Source organism: Antedon bifida, chromosome 4 (genome assembly GCF_963402885.1).
Source record: "Antedon bifida chromosome 4, ecAntBifi1.1, whole genome shotgun sequence".
Lineage (NCBI taxonomy): Eukaryota > Metazoa > Echinodermata > Crinoidea > Comatulida > Antedonidae > Antedon > Antedon bifida.
Window position 1 is genome coordinate 11,333,827 of NC_136229.1, and position 21,602 is coordinate 11,355,428.

The window sequence follows — 21,602 nt, forward strand, 5'->3', positions numbered from 1 at the left end:
CCATCAAAAACATATTGTCTTTCCTTATAATTATATTATTTTATATTCCTATTTTATTTCTGTTTTAATAAATAGAATAGAAACTAGACCGGGCCTTTCTTATTAGACAAAAAAAATACATCAATGAGGTTACCACTTGGTGCTGCTAGAAATTGACATGATAGTGCAGTATCTCGTCTACTATTAATACTCATAAATGCCGATTAACTCATTATTATGTCATACTAATGTTATTATAATACTTAGTCGAACGTGTCTATAGCCATTTAAGTGTGATTAATGAGAAAGCCAGGACGTGAAATACACTGCATTCAAAAGATATACTGTACTTAAAGTTTAACCACCTAAACTACGAGGGCAATCAGATCAGATCATCAGGTCATGTTATCGATTATTTTTAGCGACTCTACAGCTCACTATGTTGGTCGGTCGGTCGGTTGGTCGTTCGGTCGGTCAAATTTGAGCACGCGACTGCAGCCAGCCAGCCAGCTAAACTTACATTAGTTTACAAAATAGAATTACATGATTGACTTCATTGAAACCTAAAATAATACTAAGTTGGCACCTTTTACAGTAACAATGTAAACTATTCTTGCCAATTATCACTTTAGTATTTCAATTTCCTATATAATTTAAAGTGAATAAAAATAATAACGGTACAGTATTCTCTTGGTACCATAGTATTACCGGTAGTAATGATGAAAATGAGATATCTGAAGTTTAATTACAATAATCATTCTATACTAATACATGACGTAGGGTAGTCGTGCAAAATGATTATGAATATAGTTTATGAATGTAGTTTATTAATGATAGCATTGGGTGTGGGTTGCGCAATTCACATTGTTGATCCAATCTGCGATTAACGTCATTTTAATGACGTTAATCGCAGATTGGATCACTGTTTGTCTTTTTGAATAGACGTAAAGTTGTTGGTCTCAAGTGCAGTTATAGTATTGGTCCATATCAACGTTAAAGAACATAACTCTTCGTAATTGTCATATATACATCCCAATACTCATAATTGTATCGTTAGGTTTAAAAGTATAATAAGCAGCTACATCTCGGTCGGTAAACTTACTTATTATGTTGGAAGTATATGTTATTAAAACAGTGATATCTCAATTTGTTTGATTTTAATATGCCGAAATGGATAAGCATTTCCTAGAGGACTAACATCACACACTTTGGACTTGTCAGATTACAATGCGTCTATTGCTACAGACCAAAATAATTATTATATTGAGAACCCTTAGGAAATACAAGATAATTGGTGACGTGCTTCCTCAAAATTCGTTCACAATCTTAGCAAAACTCATATCATCAGATACAAATAGGTGAATAATAAACATCATAATTATGATGGTTGAAGAATACGGAATCAAATAAAGCACCCACGTAGAATGAAACTATGATTTGTTTGTTGAAAATTTATAAACCTTAACATTTGACCACCATGGATAACCCCTTGTAATAAGATTCTCCTATTAAGGGAACACCCCTCTGTGAGTTAGTGAGCTACGCATGAGGGATCTAGCATTGAACTTATTATTTATTACTCCTATTCCTACTTATATTTGAAAAAAAATAGATTAAATTGAAATAATGAGAAAGAAGTCATGACTTTATCAGTAACTGATAATGATCAATGAAGGTTGCAAAATGGCTTCAATTTTTTTTATATCATATTGTGCGTACATTTGGTCTTATCAAACATCGCACTGTACTTAAACCTAACTGTGATAAGTATTTTGATATGAGGTGGTCCGGATATCTTTGTTTTAACCATTTGATTCCTCCTCGCTGCTGACTGTTAATTGCCTGTTATTGAAACGATAGGAATCTCAATTGCAAATACTGTACAAGCAACAACAATTCGATTTGAATTTGAAGAAAATCACTTTTTTAATTTGCATATAACAATTTCTACATAATCCGCTAGAGCTACCGTAAAGTATAAATACTGTACTCGGTTCCAATGGATTTATTTAATTTATTTCAATTTCTGTCAAATTGAATTTAAGTAAATGAAATTGTTAAAACTATGTTTAATTTGCTCATATTTACAGCAAAATAAAACTGTATTTAGGTATATTTTCACATTGACTTGATGTTCCTTTATGAGATTTAATGTTGTAATTTGAAATCACATTGAGTGTTTAGAAAGAAAACAAGGTCATATACATGGCGCCAGTCGCGTGCTCAAATTTGAGTTAGTGTTACCGACCAACCGACCGACGACCGACCGACATAGTGAGCTGTAGAGTCGCGTTTGCACGCGACTAAAAAAGCATGTTACAAATATCACTTTCTAAGAAACAACTTAAAATGATTTAAAATGTCACACACGGAAAAGTTTTACACCTTCAATGCTTTTTTTTCTACCCCGCCCCACTTTTTTTTAATTTGATGATAATGTGCCTTTACAATGTTGTCTATTGTTATACCTATACAATATAATCAATTTTATATCGTATCTGACTTACGGCTTTTCAGAATACTGTGAATACAGCTAATTCATAACTTTTTCATTTGGAAATTGTAAGCTACTCACTCACTTTCAGACTCAAGTGTATAATGTTGTCGTTTTAACCTTGCTTTTTTCTAGAAGGAATAATGTACCCTAATAAACAAACAATAGAAGTATCTTTACCCGGAAATGTTCACCTGTTTCCTCAACTATTAAAATTAAACTCAGCATCATAGTTCGAACACAAACAACCAAAACGTTATCATTAATGCTGAAAAACATGTTAACAGAAATATATATTCGATTGTTAAACTTAATGGGACATAATCGATCAAAAGGAATTGCTATAAAATTATCGCGTGGATTTTATTAGCCTACATTTTTATTGCAGTGACATAAAGTGTTTTTCAATTTGCCTTGCATGACACGATGACGTAATAGATTCCTAGTATTTTGTGGTGATAGTTTGTTTAATTAATTTAATAACACTATTAGTGTTCATAAAAATATAAATGAATACTTTAGTAATACAATTACCTTACCTCTATATATCATTCCGCTCAGTTGGCCTATAGGTAAATTATAATACACTTTTACACTGTGTAAATTATTAATCATAAATCAATAAACATTAATAGTGTACATGAGTGACATTTATCCTAATTCTACTTCGATTATAAGCTTCGGGTCTAGTGGCGTCCATGGCGAAGGAAATGCACATCTGATGTTAAAATGGTTTTAAATGTAATAGTATAATAGTATTTAAAAATACTATTACATTTTTAAAATTTGCTTCGTATTGTTTACTCATTGGACCATTTACAACAACTACAATGTTTTTGGATTTAGCTATGAATAGATTGTCAAAACAAGGAGGTTCGCTTGACAAAGGGACCTTGTCTACGACTCTAAAGTTATTGCCTGTGGTTTAGAGATTCTCTTTTTGTGTTTAAATTAACTGTGTTTATTTTCTGTTTTCTTTTAGGCCTTGGAAATATAGAAAATGTGCAATTGCAGAATGTTACAGGCTGGTTTATTTATGACTTTAGTGATCCTAGCCTTACAAGCAACAGTTGGTAATGCTGATACAATGGCAGATATCGATAGTCAAGTTCAAGAAGTTGTCAGAGATAGGGTCCTTCTACATATTCTTCGTCAATTAATTTCGGTAAGGATTTTGAATAATTATTTTTGGCAAGAACTATTGAATAAAGTAAATACCAAGGTTGTTCTCTGGTCGTACTTTTAAATTTAACAGTGTAAACGATACTTTAATGTAAAACACCGAATTCCAACTAAATAACCATATTTTTGCCGAACCAAAAATATTACACTAATAAAGTCTAAAAATGGCGGTCAAGCACAGCATTAATTGAAAATCTGGTTAGGTTATTCTGTTTTATTATTGATTTATTTTTATGGCATAAAAACAATTATGTGGTCTTGCTAAAACAACTGGGCCAAATGAAAAATAAAAATTAGAGGACACTATAGAAAATTCACTCATGCATATTTGTGCTCTAAAATGTTCGATGACCGAATTGATTACATACTGTACTTCTCTTAATAGTTTGTAGGCCTACTGTTTACTGGGCATTGACTTTAGATAAAATTAATGTACTGCAATAAAGAGTTTGATTTTTTAAAATTATCCTAGTATAATGAAATATTTGAGCCATCACGGTCTTCCAAACATTTTTTTTTTGTTTACAAAAAAATCCCTTACACAATGTACAGAATTTACTGAAACTGAAAGCTGTAAATTGTAGCAAATTGTATGATTAGATGGATGGTATGCAGTAATGTACCTATATCGACATTTATGTGAGTAAGATATAGATAGCTATTGTAATGTGGCATGTATAATTCTTAGTCACGTGGCACACCTTCTACACGTGTTAAAAACGCTCGAATTCGGTTTTGTATTTCGAGTTAATCTTGTCTTCGTCACTTACAATAATAGAATGAAAGTTCTGCTTATGTTTTCGATCGCTGAATCCTAATAACAGAGTCAATTGGGTTATTATTTTTCATTAGTATATGTCCGATTCATTATGATTTCCTTTTGTGTCTCGATTGCAAAGCATTGGCATAGAAAGTACAGTCTGCACATCTGATCTTCCTTGAAAGGAGGGCATATTAGCTTCATGGCACATCGGTTAGGAACCGAATAAAAGTGCTCTATTTGTGTCACATGTTTGTGTATAGAATTGCTCGGTGATTCGGATAGAACGTTAAGTTCATAATTTACCTAAAATATATGTAAAAGCTATAATAAGATTCTGTCCCCACTGTGCTGACCATGATAACCGCTACAATGAGAATCAAAGTATTGATTGACTGGCGCTTAATACAAGTCAATAAAAGCGAATACCAAATTATTCTCAAACCTTAACACTTGGAATGACATCACAATGTATCGGTTATGATGGCATAAGGTCTATATTATCTGGTTGTGTGTGCGCTCTCTATCTCCAAATACAATCTATCGCGAAATTCCGTTGTTTCATCTTTCAAACATCGAACTAAATTTGCTCTAATGTATATGACAATGCAAATTGCTAAAGTTTTAGCGGATCCATTCCATCCTCTCAATTCTGTAATAATCTATAGTATGGCAACCCAAGTCCGCCATAAGTCCTCAATCCATACCGTTCAACAACAATGCATTTATCATCAACCCAAGTCAAACCATTCATTGTCAAGCCATGCATTGTCATGTGAAATCATTCATCGTCAACCAAACCATACATCGCGAAGTCAAATCGGTCTTCGTCAATTCAAACGATTCATCGTCAATCAAAACGTTCATCACGAAACCAAACCCTTCATCGTGAAGTCAAATTATTCATCGCCAGACCAATCATCGTGGAACCAAACCATGAATCTAGCTGTTTCATGACCAAGTCGTTCATCGCCAAGTCGTTTGTCTCTAAGCTGTTCATCCCCAGGTCGTTCGTCTCCAAGTCGTTTGTCTCCTAAGTCGTTCGTCTCCAAGCCGTTCATCCCCAAGTCGTTCATCCCCAGGTCGTTCGTCTCTAAGTCGTTTGTCTCCTAAGTCGTTCGTCTCCTAAGTCGTTCGTCTCCAAGCCGTTCATCCTCAAGCCGTTCATCCTCAAGTCGTTCATCCTCAGGTCGTTCGTCTCCAAGCCGTTCATCCCCACGTCGTTGGTCTCCTAAGTCGTTTGTCTCCAAGTAGTTCATCCCCAGGTCATTCGTCTCCAAGCCGTTCATCCTCAAGTCGTTCATCCACAGGTCTTTCGTCTCCAAGTCGTTGTCTTCTAAGTCGCTCGTCTCCAAGCCGTTCATCCTCAAGTCGTTCATCCCCAAGTCGTTCATCCCCAGGTCGTTCGTCTCCAAGCCGTTCATCCTCAAGTCGTTCATCCGCAGGTCGTTCGTCTCCAAGTCGTTTGTCTTCTAAGTCATTTGTCTCCAAACCGTTCGTCTCCAAGTCGTTCGTCTCCAAGCCGTTCATCTCCAAGTCGTTCATCCCCAGGTCGTTCGTCTCCAAGCCGTTCATCCCCAAGTCATTCATTCCCAGGTCGTTCGTCTCCAAGTCCTTCATCCCCAGGTCGTTCGTTTCCATGTCGTTTGTTTTCTAAGTCGGTCGTCTCCAAGCCGTTCATCCCCAAGTCGTTCATCCCCAGGTCGTTCGTCTCCAAGTCGTTTGTCTTCTAAGTCGTTCGTCTCCAAGCCGTTCATCTTCAAGTCGTTCATCCCCAAGTCGTTCATCCCCAGGTCGTTCGTCTCCAAGCCGTTTATCCTCAAGTCGTTCATCCGCAGGTCGTTCGTCTCCAAGTCGTTTGTCTTCTAAGTCGTTTGTCTCCAAACCGTTCGTCTCCAAGTCGTTCATCCTCAAGTCGTTCATCCCCAGGTCGTTTGTCTCCAAGCCGTTCATCCTCAAGTCGTTCATCCTCAGGTCGTTCGTCTCCAAGTCGTTCATCCTCAATTCGTTTATCCCCAAGTCGTTCGTCTCTAAGTCGTTTATCCCCAGGTCGGTCGTCTCCAAGCCGTTCATCCCCAAGTCGTTCATCCCCAGGTCGTTCGTCTCGAAGTCGTTCATATCCAAGTCGTTCCTCTTTGTTTTGTTTGTTTTATTCGGTACAATCAACATACCAAGAAATATCTATAAAGCTAAAAAAGCTTATTATAGAAAAAGTTCACTATCAGTCTAGCTATGCACATTATACTCATTTAGTGTTTTTATACCTTTAATGTTTGATGGAAGATTATTCCAATCCTTAATAGTATTATAATAATAATGTTTTCGAATCTAACCCTTTGATAATAAGAATTACACAATTTTCATTTGATTTCCTCGTACAGTATACGTATGTTTAGAAATCTTTGTAAAATTGTCTGCTAAAAAAAGTGCAATCTACATCATAGTATATTTTATAGGCGTGGACAAGTCTTAGAAATGTAATGTAACTCTGTTGTTTATGTTCAGATAACCAACAGCTTTTAGTTGTTCCTGACCAATGTGTGGCCTATGGGCAATGTCGAGAATAAACCGTTTGGGTTACCTGGAGTTTATTTTGAAGGAATGAAGTTATACCAGAATACCAGACTGTTTCAGCATAGTACACTGAATTAATGCACAGCATAAAAGTTTCCTACTTTGCTTGTCTAAACAGCTAGCCTGCCTGTACAAAAAGTTCAATCTGAAATTTGCTTTTTTGATAATACATGTAACATATTCTTCATTTTGAAATACAGTTCATCGCCAAGTCATTCATTTCCAAGTCGATTATCCCCAAGTCGTTCATCCCCAAGTCGTTCAACGCCAAGTCGTTCCTAACTTAGCTAACTCGTACCCAAATAAAAATGTTTGTACCAGCTTTTGGTTAAATGCTAAAATAAGGGTTTTTTTAACATTTTGTGTTTTAGATTAGATTAAATATATTCTTTGTGAATAATTTGAGACTAAAATTATAACTTTCTGACTAGTGGTGGTTGAGATATTGATATGGCCATTTTCTTGACCAATGGTAAACAAATTTCACGGTCATTTTTGGCAAATGTTGTCCATTAGAGTGAATAGAAATATTTTGACACCAAATACGACCATATCCGTCCAACAATTTCTGAGATATGAAAAGTGTGCCCTAAGCAAAAATGTTTTTGCCGGCTATATTATGTCAAAAGTCAAAATTAGGGGTTTATTGACAGTTTTATGATTTTTATTACATTAGAATAAATACAAATATATACTTTGCGAGTAATTTGAGACCACAATTATCACTTTCTGACCAATGGTTGCTGAGATATTCATATGGCCAATTTCTTGACATGACCAGTGGTCAGAAAAGGGGTTTCCGTCCACTTTTGGTAAAAGTTGCCCATTAGAGTGAATAGAAACATGGGTCTTTTGAGTAGTTTGTCACAAATATAAATATACAAATATACACCCAGTGGTTACCAAGTTACGCAAAGTCTTAACTTTGACCATATTTTTTACCCTTTTGCCCCCTGTACTGACCAATCATCCCAATTTTGTTTTCGGCCAACAGAAAAAAATGTATTTGTATTGATATAAGCAAGCAAAAAACCTTGTTAACATAGTTTGCTAGAGGGTGCAGGCAAACCCTTTCTGGCTCCCCAACTAACAAGGCAGGTGCGAAAGGGAAGTATTGGTAATCTTATGTCTTAGGTGTTGTGATCTTAGGTCTTATGGGATCTTATCTTTTATGATCGGTTTGACTTGGTCATGAAACTGATTTTGTTTCACGATGATTGGTCTGGCGATGGATAATTTGACTTCACTGTGAAGGGTTTGGTTTCGCAATGAACGTTTTGACTTTACGATAAATGATTTTGCGATAAATCGTTTGAATTGACGACAACCGATTTTAATTCGCGATGAATGATTTAGTTTTACGTTGAATTTTTACATGAATGGTTTGTGTTGGTGATGAATGCATAGTTGTTGAAAGGTATGGATTGAGGACTTTTTGCGGACTTGGCTTGCCGTACTGTAGCTTTATTGAACGTCGACACGTACGAACCGCTATAGAAAATTCGTTTATTTCTACTGGGATACGATGTTAAAATGAACATTTTCAGAGATAATCTGTTTCATGTATTTAAATAAATTGTTAGGTAATTTTTCAAAATCATCACTATTGTATTCTAGAACTGCGACCATGTAAATGTCCTGCATACATAGCTAGATTGAGCTTTCTATCCCAAACAACGATAAGCCATTATACATGAATCATTGATTTTAATTAAATTCACTTATTTAGAAATACCATTGCTTTATCATTAAAACGCAATTGATTCATAAAATGTAGGTTAAACTTAAGAATCTGTACCTTATATAGCTTTACCAGTTCACTCTTTATAATTATTCAAAAGCTTAAGGACATGATTATTGCATATCTTTCGACAGTAATTAGGATATAATTAATGTCGAAAATGTACGTATTGTACTTTCGTAATAGCAGTGATTAGTGAACTTTCGGTATATTAAATAAAGCATATAAATTGGGTTAATGGGTCAACACTCTCTATCTTTTATTGTTTAATACTTATTATTCGTATAAGCCTGTTGAATAGAACTTGCTACTTGGTAGTATTATAATTAAAGAATCAAAATCCCATATTCATGCACAAAATTAAATTTTTAATAATTTAAAAACCGTTTATTAGAAATTAATAACGTCAAAATTACAGTGATTTAAATGGAGGTTATACGATCAGTTACTAGATTAATCTTAGGCTTATCGTTCACCAGGCATGCTAACGTCACAAATATAATCTGCCTCACAAAATAACAAAAGAAATATCCTAGCAAGAACTGTTAATTCTTTATTAACACTACCACTAGTCCCTAAAATCATTTCTGCAAATGTCACTATGACCAGAATGACGTCAAACAAAATATCAAGATTCAAGTTTAAACCGGATTACACCTACAATTATTTACACCATAACTTTGAATAAATTCCTGAACCATTCATCTTTACTACTCTACTCTTTCCATTTATAACATATTGCTATCATCTTGCTTATTGAAAGAATTACATTTTGAAATAACTTCATCCATCTCTTATTTCATTCATTTATTTCTCTTCATATCCATAGCACCTATAGCATAAATTCATAATTTACTGAAATGGCAACAACATATTGAAAACAACATATTTATAAACTCTGTTTTAGCTTTGACTCTTTAAGATTTTTTATTATGGTTCCAGAATAACATGCTTATAATATCATTTTTTTTATTTCAATTTATTTAATTGCAGGTAAACAAACATATCGTATAATTAGCACCTGTATGTTAAGTATGAACTATCAAGTGGCTTTCCCAACTTAACAAATGTAATACAAAATAGATACATTAGTGTGTGTATGTATAGAAACAATTGTCCTAATAAAGAATATTATAAAGATTCTGTGTAGGGTCTAGACCTATAATGATTTAGACATTTTTAGACATCTATTACAACTTTATATTAGAGGTTGGGAACTGTATTTTCATTTCAATTAAACATGCACGTCAAGAGCATCGATCAATGTTTTTCTTTAGGATGTGTCGTACTTTTTCTGTCGTATTTTGGAGTTTTCTGATTTGTCTTGGATCAAAAATGCCCTAAGCTTTTCCAGACAAAGGCAATATCGCCAATAACTGATTTTTAACTTTATAGGTAGCGTTCAACGAACTTCATAATGTAGGTACAGTACACAGGTAATTTTGACCTCTAAGCTGGAATAATTTCGATACCATTTTACTAATTTATTTTATTATTTGTATATATTTAGACAATTAAATTAGTGTTTTGATAAATGGAATAAGAACAAGACACTATTCACACTACTCATGTACAATTAGTACGTGTTAAAATAACGTATTAGTGTTTGTTAATTTTGGTTTCATTACCATGATTTGGAATAGGCCTATACCTAAACGATTTGTTATGCATTATTAGATGTCAAAGTTTCTCATGCATAACTCTCCATATTTCGTGACGTCATTATCACCTGCCTTTCTTTTAAAAAATAAAATAAATAATACAATAAAATAACACAATTATATTTTTATTAAGAAATGATTGTTGCAAACTCATAAATCATTCAACAAAACCCAACCACTCTCTTTGGTAGTAATTACAGGTCACATATCCACACATTTGTATCATTAGTCCATCGCTCCAAGTGGAATAAATTTACCAACCGCAGCTGTAGTGTATTATAATAGTAACTTGAAATCGGGTCACCCGTCTTCGATCCGTAAGTTGTACTGCAGCCAGGTGTGTCAATATCAAAAAGCAACTCATGAGTTCTTTAACTTTGATTGATTGTCTTGATCGATAGTGTATTTTAATCAAGGGAGGATGGAGTGAAATATCCCCGTCACGTAGGATATGCATGCTATTATACAACGTACTCGATGTCATAGTAAACTAAGACGGTAAAATATAAACAGGTGCTTATGTATTACATTACATGTAAATCAGCCGTATTATGATTCATTACAATCTTACTTACGGCAATAAATAGAACGACAATGAATAACATAATTATAATATCAAATGGAAAACATTTATTTAAATTCACACCCTCGCGAAAAAAGGAAGTTTAAACTTGACATACATTAAATTTAGGCGACTTAAAATGTAAATAACCATATATTTGTGCGATATTTTCAGCATTACCAACCTTAGTACTGTGCACTATTACATTTCAATAACTTCATAATGTATAGCCGTTACAATAATATAGTGTCCTTTTTATATAATGTTCTGCTGTATATTTCATTAAAAAACTTTTAAATAAATAAACAATTTTTTTTTTAAATGTTAATTTTTTTTTTTAATATAGGCTTAATTATCTTTCACCATTTCTATTTGGGTTTCTCTCTACCTTTAAACTAAGTTTGTAATGTGTCTAATTTTATAATCGTAAAATTGTTTTTTAGATCGGTCGACCTATCGCCTGTTTTATGAAAGCTCATTAGGCCTATTTGATTTTAAATGCACTTTGAAAGAAAGTAATATCAACCCAAAATGCCGACCAATTTGATTCAACTTAGAGCCAAAATTTTAATACAAACACAGTACGTTCAGTTTGTCTACAAAAAAGCGACAAATGTAACTGAAAGCACATATATCTAAACGAATCAGCAGCTATGTGAAACGTCTGTTCCAAGTGCACTTAAGACGTTATAGAAAGGTTAAGTACGACGTTCCGTTTCTTCGGACGAACATAACGTGATTTTAATTTATGAAAAAAACCTCCAGTACTCATGATTCTGTGGTTCTGTCTAATTGACATTAATGGGTGGATGACCGCAGATTCTTGTTTTGGCGCTAAACTGTTGTCACGGGCAATTACGGATCAACGTTTATAGACAATCTTGCTAAGTAGGTGATATTTTAAATCTAGTAGAAGATATTTTCGACACTTGGCCTGATAGTTGGAAGATGCCAATTCAAAGAAGCTGGATAATGGAATAATTGATTGATTCAGAACAATTCATTATAGTATCTTATGAGATAAATTTTGTAAAATCTACAACATCATAGTATAATCTTTATTGTCTTTCTTTCTTGTTTGTTCATTTTCATATACATAAAATCAAAACTAAAGACAAAAGACCCAAAAAAAAAGCTTTCGCTTATCGAGTTTTGGCCTTTTAAAATAAATAAAACTTAAACTAGAACGAATATCATTTCTGAGAAAGAAAAATCTGAAGAAAATTAATTACATAAATGAAAATTAATAACTCACTGGCATTATCAATATGAATATGATGTAATGGAACAAGAGACTTGCTCTTTGAAAATGGTTCACCGGCCATGTAGTAGCAACCACAATATTTGTATTGGTTCTTACGTTTAATACGAACAAGAACACGGTTATTTATACTGTAGTATAACCCCAATATTCATACTATAGTTTCAAGATCCTTTATCCTTTATACGTGAAGCCCAAATAGACACACTATACTAGACATCGATCTGTAACATGGTCACATCTCATACTGTGATGAAGATGTGATGTTTATTTTATAATCAATACTGCTGGTAAAATTGTGAAATACCTATGTACTGTATCTATAAATAGAATTCCATAATTCAGCGCTTAGAAGCCTGCTACTGTAGTAGGAGGGTTATACTTTAAACTACCATGCTGCTGCTTTTCTGAACTTATATTTTCTTTATTCCCGTCATTTGCAATCATCTCAACTTTTTTCGAAAATTTGAATATTATTCTAATACTCATTTAGTAATTACCACCTATAATACCCTAATCTATCCCATGTGTTTTAAAATGATTACATTAATATGTATTGTAATAAACATTCTGTCATTCTGTCGAAATTTTGATCTAAATTGCTATCAATCTTTCGATTTCAATCTTGTAAATTTATTTTATATGCATTGATAATTTCCAATTTCTGAAAAATAATACTTGTATATCGAATGTGATATTTCTTATCCTAATATATGAATAAAGTTATTCTCTAGTTTTTATTAAATAGTAGATTTCATGCAAGTATGTGCCATTTAAATAATAGTAATGTTTTAAAAGATTATGTTGTCATTTTAAAAATTAATATTACTTAAACGCTATAAAGCAATTTTATTAGGAATGTTTAATTTTAAAATTTGTGCAGCAACATCTAGTAAAATGCACTTTACTATAAGTGCGTAAGTAGGCCTAAGTGTCGAACTGAAAGGAATTTATTTCGAGTTACGTAGAAAGTAGATAACATATTTCACATTAGTCTATCTATTACCCCCTAATAATGAATCAGGCTTTCAAATGAAAACATTCTCTCTATTCAATTAATACAAAACAGTTATTATAACATACCTATGTAGATCCTGCATATTCAATTAGTCTTCCATTTAACTCTTCTTTCTTGACTACAAGCCAAAAACTGTAATATACAGCGCACTAGGCCTTATAGACGTTTGTTGGGTCAAATCATGTTGAATGGCACATCTTTTTAGGCGCCATCTATAATAATAACAATAATCAGAGACCGCTTAAACTATAGCATTTAAAATTTGATTCAAGATGGAACTTTTCTTATACGTTATTTTTTTTATTTGATTCTTTATATTATAGATATTTATTATTAGGCCTAGTTAGAAAATAAAGTATGCTAATAATAAATATTACTATGACGAAATTATACAAATTCTGAACCAAATGGCCATAATAAGTGGCAGGTTTTCAATCTGCGCATAATAGTTTTTGAGCGTAATTAGCGTGTGCAAAATGACTCAATAAGAAAGACTCCACAGAAGGGTCTGACAAACGTACGATATATTTTTGTATAAACTATTTATCTTTTTATTTGAATAGGAAACCTCAAGAACAAAGGATTACCTTGATGATGGCCAGGGAGTTGCCAAACGAACGTCGGGTTCTCATGATAATACCTTACAGAAAATTAGAATGTCCCAATGGTGTAGGAAAATGCAAATAAGTTGTTAATGATCGTAAGTATTCTGATCATCATAATTTGTACAATAGTAAGTAATATTCTCACGTCTACGATGAGCATAAAACAACAATTACTTAAATGCATTCATACCAATCGTAACAATGATGGTCTGCTACCACGTACATATATACACCATCCACCCAATGAACAAGGCCATATACATGGCTGCAGTCGCGTGCTCAAATTTGAGTTATTGTTTACCGACCGACAAACCATCCGACCGACCGGCCATCCGACCAACCGACCGGCATGTGAGCTGTACGCGACAAAAATGGGAACATGTCTATACCTAGACTTCCGTGCCTTTGGGCAGTTATATTCAAAAGGACGGAAGCATTAGTAAATTGTATCACGCGAAAGCTTATAGTTTACTAAGGCTGTAAAAATGGTAATTTGTAAACTCGAACTGGGCATGCGCAAACCCCAAAGCACGTCTGGAAGAACAGAGTCTATGAGATGTATACAGACAGTAGTCTGTAAGACCTGTTCAATAAATAATGTTTTCTATCAAACTGAAACCATTCTCAAAACTCCATCTGGTGACAACTTAGCACTCATTGGCGATTTTAACGCTAGAATTGGCTCTGATTATAACTCTTGGTGTAATGTGATTGGACATCATGGGGTTGGTAGAATGAATGAGAACGGGCAACGTCTTCTTGAACTATGTGCTGATCTCAGCCTTTGCGTTGCCAACACCTACTTTGAAGGTCCTTTTTGTACCAAAACAACCTGGATGCATCCTCGTTCTCGCCGCTGGCATCAACTCGACCATATTATTGTGAGACGTCGTCAGCTATGTGAGATAATCCATTGCCATAGCTTAAGAAATAGATATCACACTGCCAAACCAAAGCATGTTCATACAATTGATGTTGCTTCTACAAAAATAGGCAGCCAGATTGGTTCATTGAAAATGCTGAAACATTACTACCAGCTCTTCTGTGAAACGCAGAGCAAGAGATAAGATGCTCACGAAAACACTCGTTCTGCAAAAGCTGATTACAAGTCAAAGAGCATGGTTCAGCGTCTTAAAAGAAATGTTTTAGATCGCTACTGGACTAATCTCAGTGAACGAATCCAAATGTGCTCGGATACCGGTGATCTGCGTGGCCTCTACAATGGGCATAAAGGAAGCAATTTATCCTATTCCAAAGAAAAGCGCACCACTTCTTTCAAGTGATGGTTTTATGCTCACCGTAGCTGCAGATCAAGTTAAAAGATGGATGGAGCACTTCAGCTCTATTTACGTTACAGACACAGGCATAAACTCTAGGGCAGGAAATTCAGCAGCTAACAACATGCATGACCTTGACAGAAATATCACCAAAGATGAGGTAGAACTAGCCATTCATGGATTGAAGAATATCAAATGTCCTGGACCTGACGGCATTACACCAGAGGTGTTTAAAATTGGTGGGGATGTCCTGACAACTGAGCTTCTTGAAGTATTTAAAACTTGTTGGCATTCAAGGTGTATTCCGCAGGACCTAAAGCACTCCAACATCATTTCACTCTACAAAAACAAGGGCAGCCGTCACGATTGCAATAATTATAGTGGTAAGAAAAGAAATAGGTTTTTTAAATCTACTCGCATCAAAAAACCTGTACATTAAATGTATGTTTTAAAATTACAAATCACAAAATATAATTCTTGTTCAAACGTGAAGTTTTTTAGTAGTTTTCGAGAATATACAATTTAAGTATACTTGTTACTTTAAGACACCTCGTCAGCTTTTGAAAATTATGTCCTATCTGGTCTGAAAATAATACTAAAAAGTGGTCCAGAATTGGGACCGTGGTCCGAAACTCCAAAACTTGACCACATAACTATCTGTATTTTCATTTTGGTAAAGATCTTGTAATAATTGTTTGATTAATTCTGCTAACAAGCAAACAAACAGACAAATGAAAGCACTCAGAAACTGAGTGAAGTACTTGGCAAAATATATCCACTGATTATGAGCATGTTGAAAGATACATTTTTTGCTTTAGGTATTAGCTTTACCTACATGGTTCAAATCCTGATGGGGTTTATAATTTGTTTAAATAACTTTTAATACAAACATATTTCGGTATTGCAACAATGACCTTTCTGAAATCAAGATTGGCCAGAAAAAAATGTCTTGATTGACCGAGAAGTGTCTTGAAGCTGTACCGAATTGTGGCGTCGCTGCCTTAACTCATGGAGTAAGCTTAACAGCTTGAGCAGTCGACTAATAGTTTGGTCAATGTAAAAAAATATGTCCACATTAAAAGAATACAGAATGCGTGCTATTTAATATATATATCGTATGGAAGATAAGCTTTTCTGACATGACCAATATATCAATTTTAAAATTAAAAATCTTAAAAAAACTAATTACCAACTATAAATAGTTTCATTTAAATAACAATAGAACAACAACGCGGAATACAAGCGGGTGAATTTGAAAAAAATATGTTTTTTAAAACTACTCGTATCAAAAAACCTGTACATTAAATCAAAATTGTCTGCTATCTTTTAACACTGAAAATAATATAAATTTTGTTATTTGTGAAGTTATTAATCAACCAATTTTCTTGCATGGTCTCAAAGTATTTATCTACCTACACCGAAAAATTCAGAATGATAACTTGAATTGTAGGCCCTATCGTGCTAACAAACAAACATACATACAAACAAAGCAACTACTATACAATACATAGGCCTACAACTAATATAACAGTCAGACACCACACACGCGATCGATTACATATACCTCCTTGGCGGAGGTAAATAATTACATAACAAAACTAAGCAATGCAATGAAAAGTCAAAAACTTTATTTAACTTGGAACTTCAGTGCCAATCATAAGTGGAGCTAATCAATAACATCATAATCAATAACAACTCGTAAATTTTTTTTAAATTTAATATCCGGGTTAACGTCATTAGGGCATATAGTACGATGATGTCTGTTTGAAAACTTATTATCTGCAGTCATGTCTTCTAACTCTCTTTTTGCAATGCCACTAAAAAATGTAGGTTTCTCTGAATTATCTATTCTAAATTAGACGCGAAATGATTACAAATTTACAAATACTACCAAACCCCAAAACTTCACTGGACTTTACGTTAAATCGATGCATCACCACTTGCTGTTAATACAGTATTATTGGTAATTAAATAGAAACAATATGATTAGGCGGTAGAGTATTTAAGTCTTCTTTGTTTACGAGTCATGTGTGGACGCGTATCTTAACCGATTATAACGCGCATAAAAAATGACGTCATCACATCTACAATAACACTTACTAATCAACTCGTGATCGAACCGTCACAATATAAATTGGGAGTGTAATGACATCTGAGGTATTGTATGTCTTAAAATCTAGAATTACGTCTAATCCACATAAGTCTTAAATGAGTGCCATCTATAAGAACAATAACAACATAAATACATATTAAGCGCACTTGAAATCAATATATGTATCAAACCAGGGGCGTTATTAAGAGTCGTGTGTTATTAGATTAAAATCGTTTAAAAGCAGACCAAACGTAAATTAATGGTACTTATTCTCCTAAAGCTAAAGTGTGCATATGCAAGAAGCGAAGTATACTCAATCTCATTGGAGTATACATTTTATAAATTATTTTCTATAAAAGAATTTCGCAATTCAGTATTTCGGATCGGTTCGATAGTTTGACACTTGCACGAAGCGAGTAAAATGACAGAGAGGTACGGTAAAGGCGCCGTTTACCTACCTAAAGAGCCAACAATATGGGTTTGGGTACGGACTATAAACTGTAGGTCCAGTGTACACAGTTTGCTCCTGTGTACTTTAAAGAATCCAGTTCATCATTCGAGAGTAGGGGTTACCCCAGTGAACTGGTTCACATCACAAAATAGCCGCTGTATCTGGACAGTGATTAATTTATTATTGTTAATTCTTGGTCATGTGTACCTAAAGACAGCAGACCTGCAACTGAAAACGTAAAAATAAATAAATTGTTTTCTTTACTTACATAATTTCTAAATAGTAATTTTAACCTGATTATGGGGTTATGCCTACTGTAAGCAGTCATGGTAAACATTACCACTAACCAAATCAAATAACAAAAACATTTTATTTCTTTACAGGTTTCAGATACCAACGAGAGTGCCTGTTTTCCAATCTACCTTATCATCAGAAGAAATATATTATTATAACGACAGGATGAAGCTATTCCTGAATACGTAGGCTCATACTGTACCCAGACATTTTGAGCAGGACTCACATTTTAAAAGCCTTCCTGACAATGAGAGATATACCAGTTCACATTCTATAAAAATGCTTCAATTCATACTTTATTTTAGAAGATCATTCAGTCATGCCAACTCAATATGAGACAATATTTTCAATAATAAAGGGGAATATCAATACATTTAATTATCTATTTTAGAAAATAGATTGGAAATTATTCTTTTATTCTACTGTAACATCAAATGAACTTTCAAACGTTTGTTAAAATAACTAAAGGAAGAAAGAAATGTATTTCACATTCTAACTACAGTGTATGAAGAACCGTTAAAATATAATAAGAAAATCACTGCAACGACTTTTGGATAACTCCGCAGCAGAATCTGGAATAACAACAATCTCAATGTGAATCTTAAAATGAAGACCTACTGTTTTGCAGTGAGACGTGGACCACTCACCGGAAAATCAAACACAAACTTAATGCATTCCACGTTCGCTTCCTTCGCTCTGTTCTTCATATAACATGGGACAAAAACATACCAAATACTAAAATTGGAAATTGCACACTCTGCTCAGACCGCGCCGTCTCCGCTGCACAGGGTATGTTTGTAGGCAAGAGGATGACCGTCATCCCAAAACATTCTAAATGGAGAGCTAACAAGTGGCAATCGCCCACGCGGACGAACTAAATTACGCTACAAAGATATTTTGAAAAGGGACTTCTTTCCAGATTCCAATCACTTCCTGTGAAAATCTCACAACTGATCGCTGTACCTGGAGAAATTGACTGGACAATGGAAAAATATATTCAAACATGGTGTACAGAAACTTTTGCAGTATAAGAAGAGAAAAAAACATACGAATGCTCCACAGCTACACCTTCCTCATAGTGAGGCAAATGTTAAAAACATTCATCGACTTACGTACTTACTTACTACTATGCCAATGATGATTTTTTTTCTTTTATTACTAAAATATATTCATTTCATAATGACGTTAACATGTTTCTTAGCGTATATATATCTTAGTGCATTCATTTTCTCAACATACTCATTTCTTAACATACCGGCGGTAGGTCTAATCATATCAAGCCAATAATGATACACTTTCTAGACGTATTATTATGTTATGAAGTATGGAACACCAATCTACAAAATCAGACAAATACTATTATGCCTTTCTTTATCATTAGTCACTTACAAAAATAAAACCTGATAAACATGAATTAATAAAACATATTGTTTACATTATATTGACAATTATTGCCAAAAGAAACTTTAAATTAAATAGTTTTTGTTAAAATAATATTTTCACAGAAGAATGTGACAATTATGTAACAAATTCAAAAAAACATATTTGTCGTTAAAGCCGGTAAGCATACTTTATGCGCAATAGCCATGGACCATACATGCAATTTAGGCATACGCTCGATTAAATATGTGTTTTAAACAGACAAACAAGATGAAATCATAAGGAAATGTTACAATAATACAGTAATATAAATAAATTGGCAAATCAACTGTTCACAAGAGTACAATGTTTGTTAACGTAATTACGCTACAATACAATAAGGGTATGCTACGTAATTTTAATTTCAGGAAGTATAACGACCTTACAAAGCCTACAATGTGCATTTCTTATATTATATATATTCGTGTGTAAATTATTTATTTAATAGGATAGTTTTTTTTCTTTCTGTGCAAAACTACTAATAAATTGATCAGTTTAATAATAAAGTCTCAAGTTTTAATTATTTTCCTATGATGTATGCTTTTGACGTCATGTTGAGGTACTATTTGCATACGTGGAGTTTGGTTTGGCAACTTTTGTCAATTTTGTTGACGACATCATGGATTTCTATATCACAGTTATGCGCATTTGAACCATTTTTGCGTGTCCGATCATCGGCCGAAAAAAACCCCGTAAAGGACTCTACACACATGATCAATAATCGTCAAGATATTATTATTGTTTTTAATAATCCCACTCACCTGACGTCATTTGATTGAACGAGCAGCATAAATGGTTATCCTAGTTTTAAAATGAAAACGTTCTAATTATATATTTATCTATAGTCGATCGTTATCGTCCACGGATGGGCCTTAAACTAACTAATTGAAATAGGCCTACAATCTTAAATACACGTACCAAAACAAAACATATATTGTGTTCTTTTTTAAAGAAACTAACACACATATGCAAGTAAGACATTTCACATCAGAAAATGAAACAATGTTGAACCAAACACGCCTTTGCCTCAATTAAAAGCGTTTGTGAACCTTCGATGATTGGAGAAGTACGACGTACAGTTTTAATGGGAATAATATAGACTAGATTGTGAAATGTAAACGCTCCAGATTAAAACGGAATGTATTATGAACATATAATTTATAATAATAATAAAGACGGGAATATACGGCGACAAGATTGATATAGTCGAGAATAAGCTAATCTAATTACAGTACCTTCTATTATAATGCATGTCTAAAACAACAAAATACACATGAAACAAAATTAAAATGTACCAGTAGGTCGTTTTCGCCGACTGAATTTTAGATTTGTTTGCATTTTTTTTAGGTTTTAATATAGTTATAATTATATTTCTTTGTTGATTCTCTCGTATAGTTAGGTCCCTACACAATTATTTTAGAGAACCTGTTTTTCAATTATTATACTGACAATCATAACTATTTGAATAGTATGCTTTCTGAACAAAGGTTTATATTTAGTGATATAGCAAGTTTTCGTTTTAGGTCGGTAGCCGTCTCCTGTGTCTTGAATATCTACAATGTCCAAGTTGCAGCAAGGTTGTTGAGCCGTAAAATGTGCAACAAGTCATAAATTTGTGCAAACAACCACACCTTTGCAAACATGGCGCCCTCAAATGTGTATAAATTCATAATCCACTAATGTGCAAACATCACGCCGTTAAATGTAAAAACGATCAGTTTTGATTATAAATGTGCAAAATAAATTTTACAAATTTTTAACCAAAATCAGTTTAATTAAAGTGACCTAACCTAATTCTAAATATCCAGGAGATAATATGTTTTTAAGGTGTGATGTTTGCACATTAGTGAATTTCGAATGGTTACAGATTTGCGGATGCCATGTTTGCACAGATGTGGTTGTTTGCACAAATATGACTTTTTGCACATTCCACGGCTCAAAGAGCCTACCGTTAAAATACCGGAGCCGAAAGTTGCGGTAGGTTTACGTGTATCGAGGAAAATTCAGATAACGTTCTCAACAGTGAGTGAGGCCCTGTTTCTGCTGCCAAGAAAATACCGTATTTAATACGGTATTTTTTGAATACCGTATTTATACCGTATTTTCTTGGCAGCAGAAACTGCGCTCATAAAAAAATACCGTATTTTGAATACCGTATTTTGAATACCGTATTTTGAATACCGTATTTTCCCCACAACATTTGTGGATAAAATACGGTATTTACAAATTTAT

The 21,602-nt window shown here is 33.6% G+C and overlaps 1 long non-coding RNA gene across 2 annotated transcripts in view; it reads left to right on the forward strand.

Moving 5' to 3' along the window:
* LOC144840091 (uncharacterized) overlaps positions 1-19,851 on the forward strand; it is a 45,176-nt gene extending 25,325 nt beyond the window's left edge. The window contains exons 2-4 of one of the 2 annotated variants that reach the window (XR_013611833.1): positions 3,456-3,638; positions 13,796-13,932; positions 18,041-19,851. This is a non-coding gene — a long non-coding RNA (uncharacterized LOC144840091). The remainder of the gene's footprint in view (positions 1-3,455; positions 3,639-13,795; positions 13,933-18,040) is intronic. The other variant, XR_013611834.1, reaches the window with a different exon arrangement.
* Positions 19,852-21,602: the final 1,751 nt, after the last annotated feature.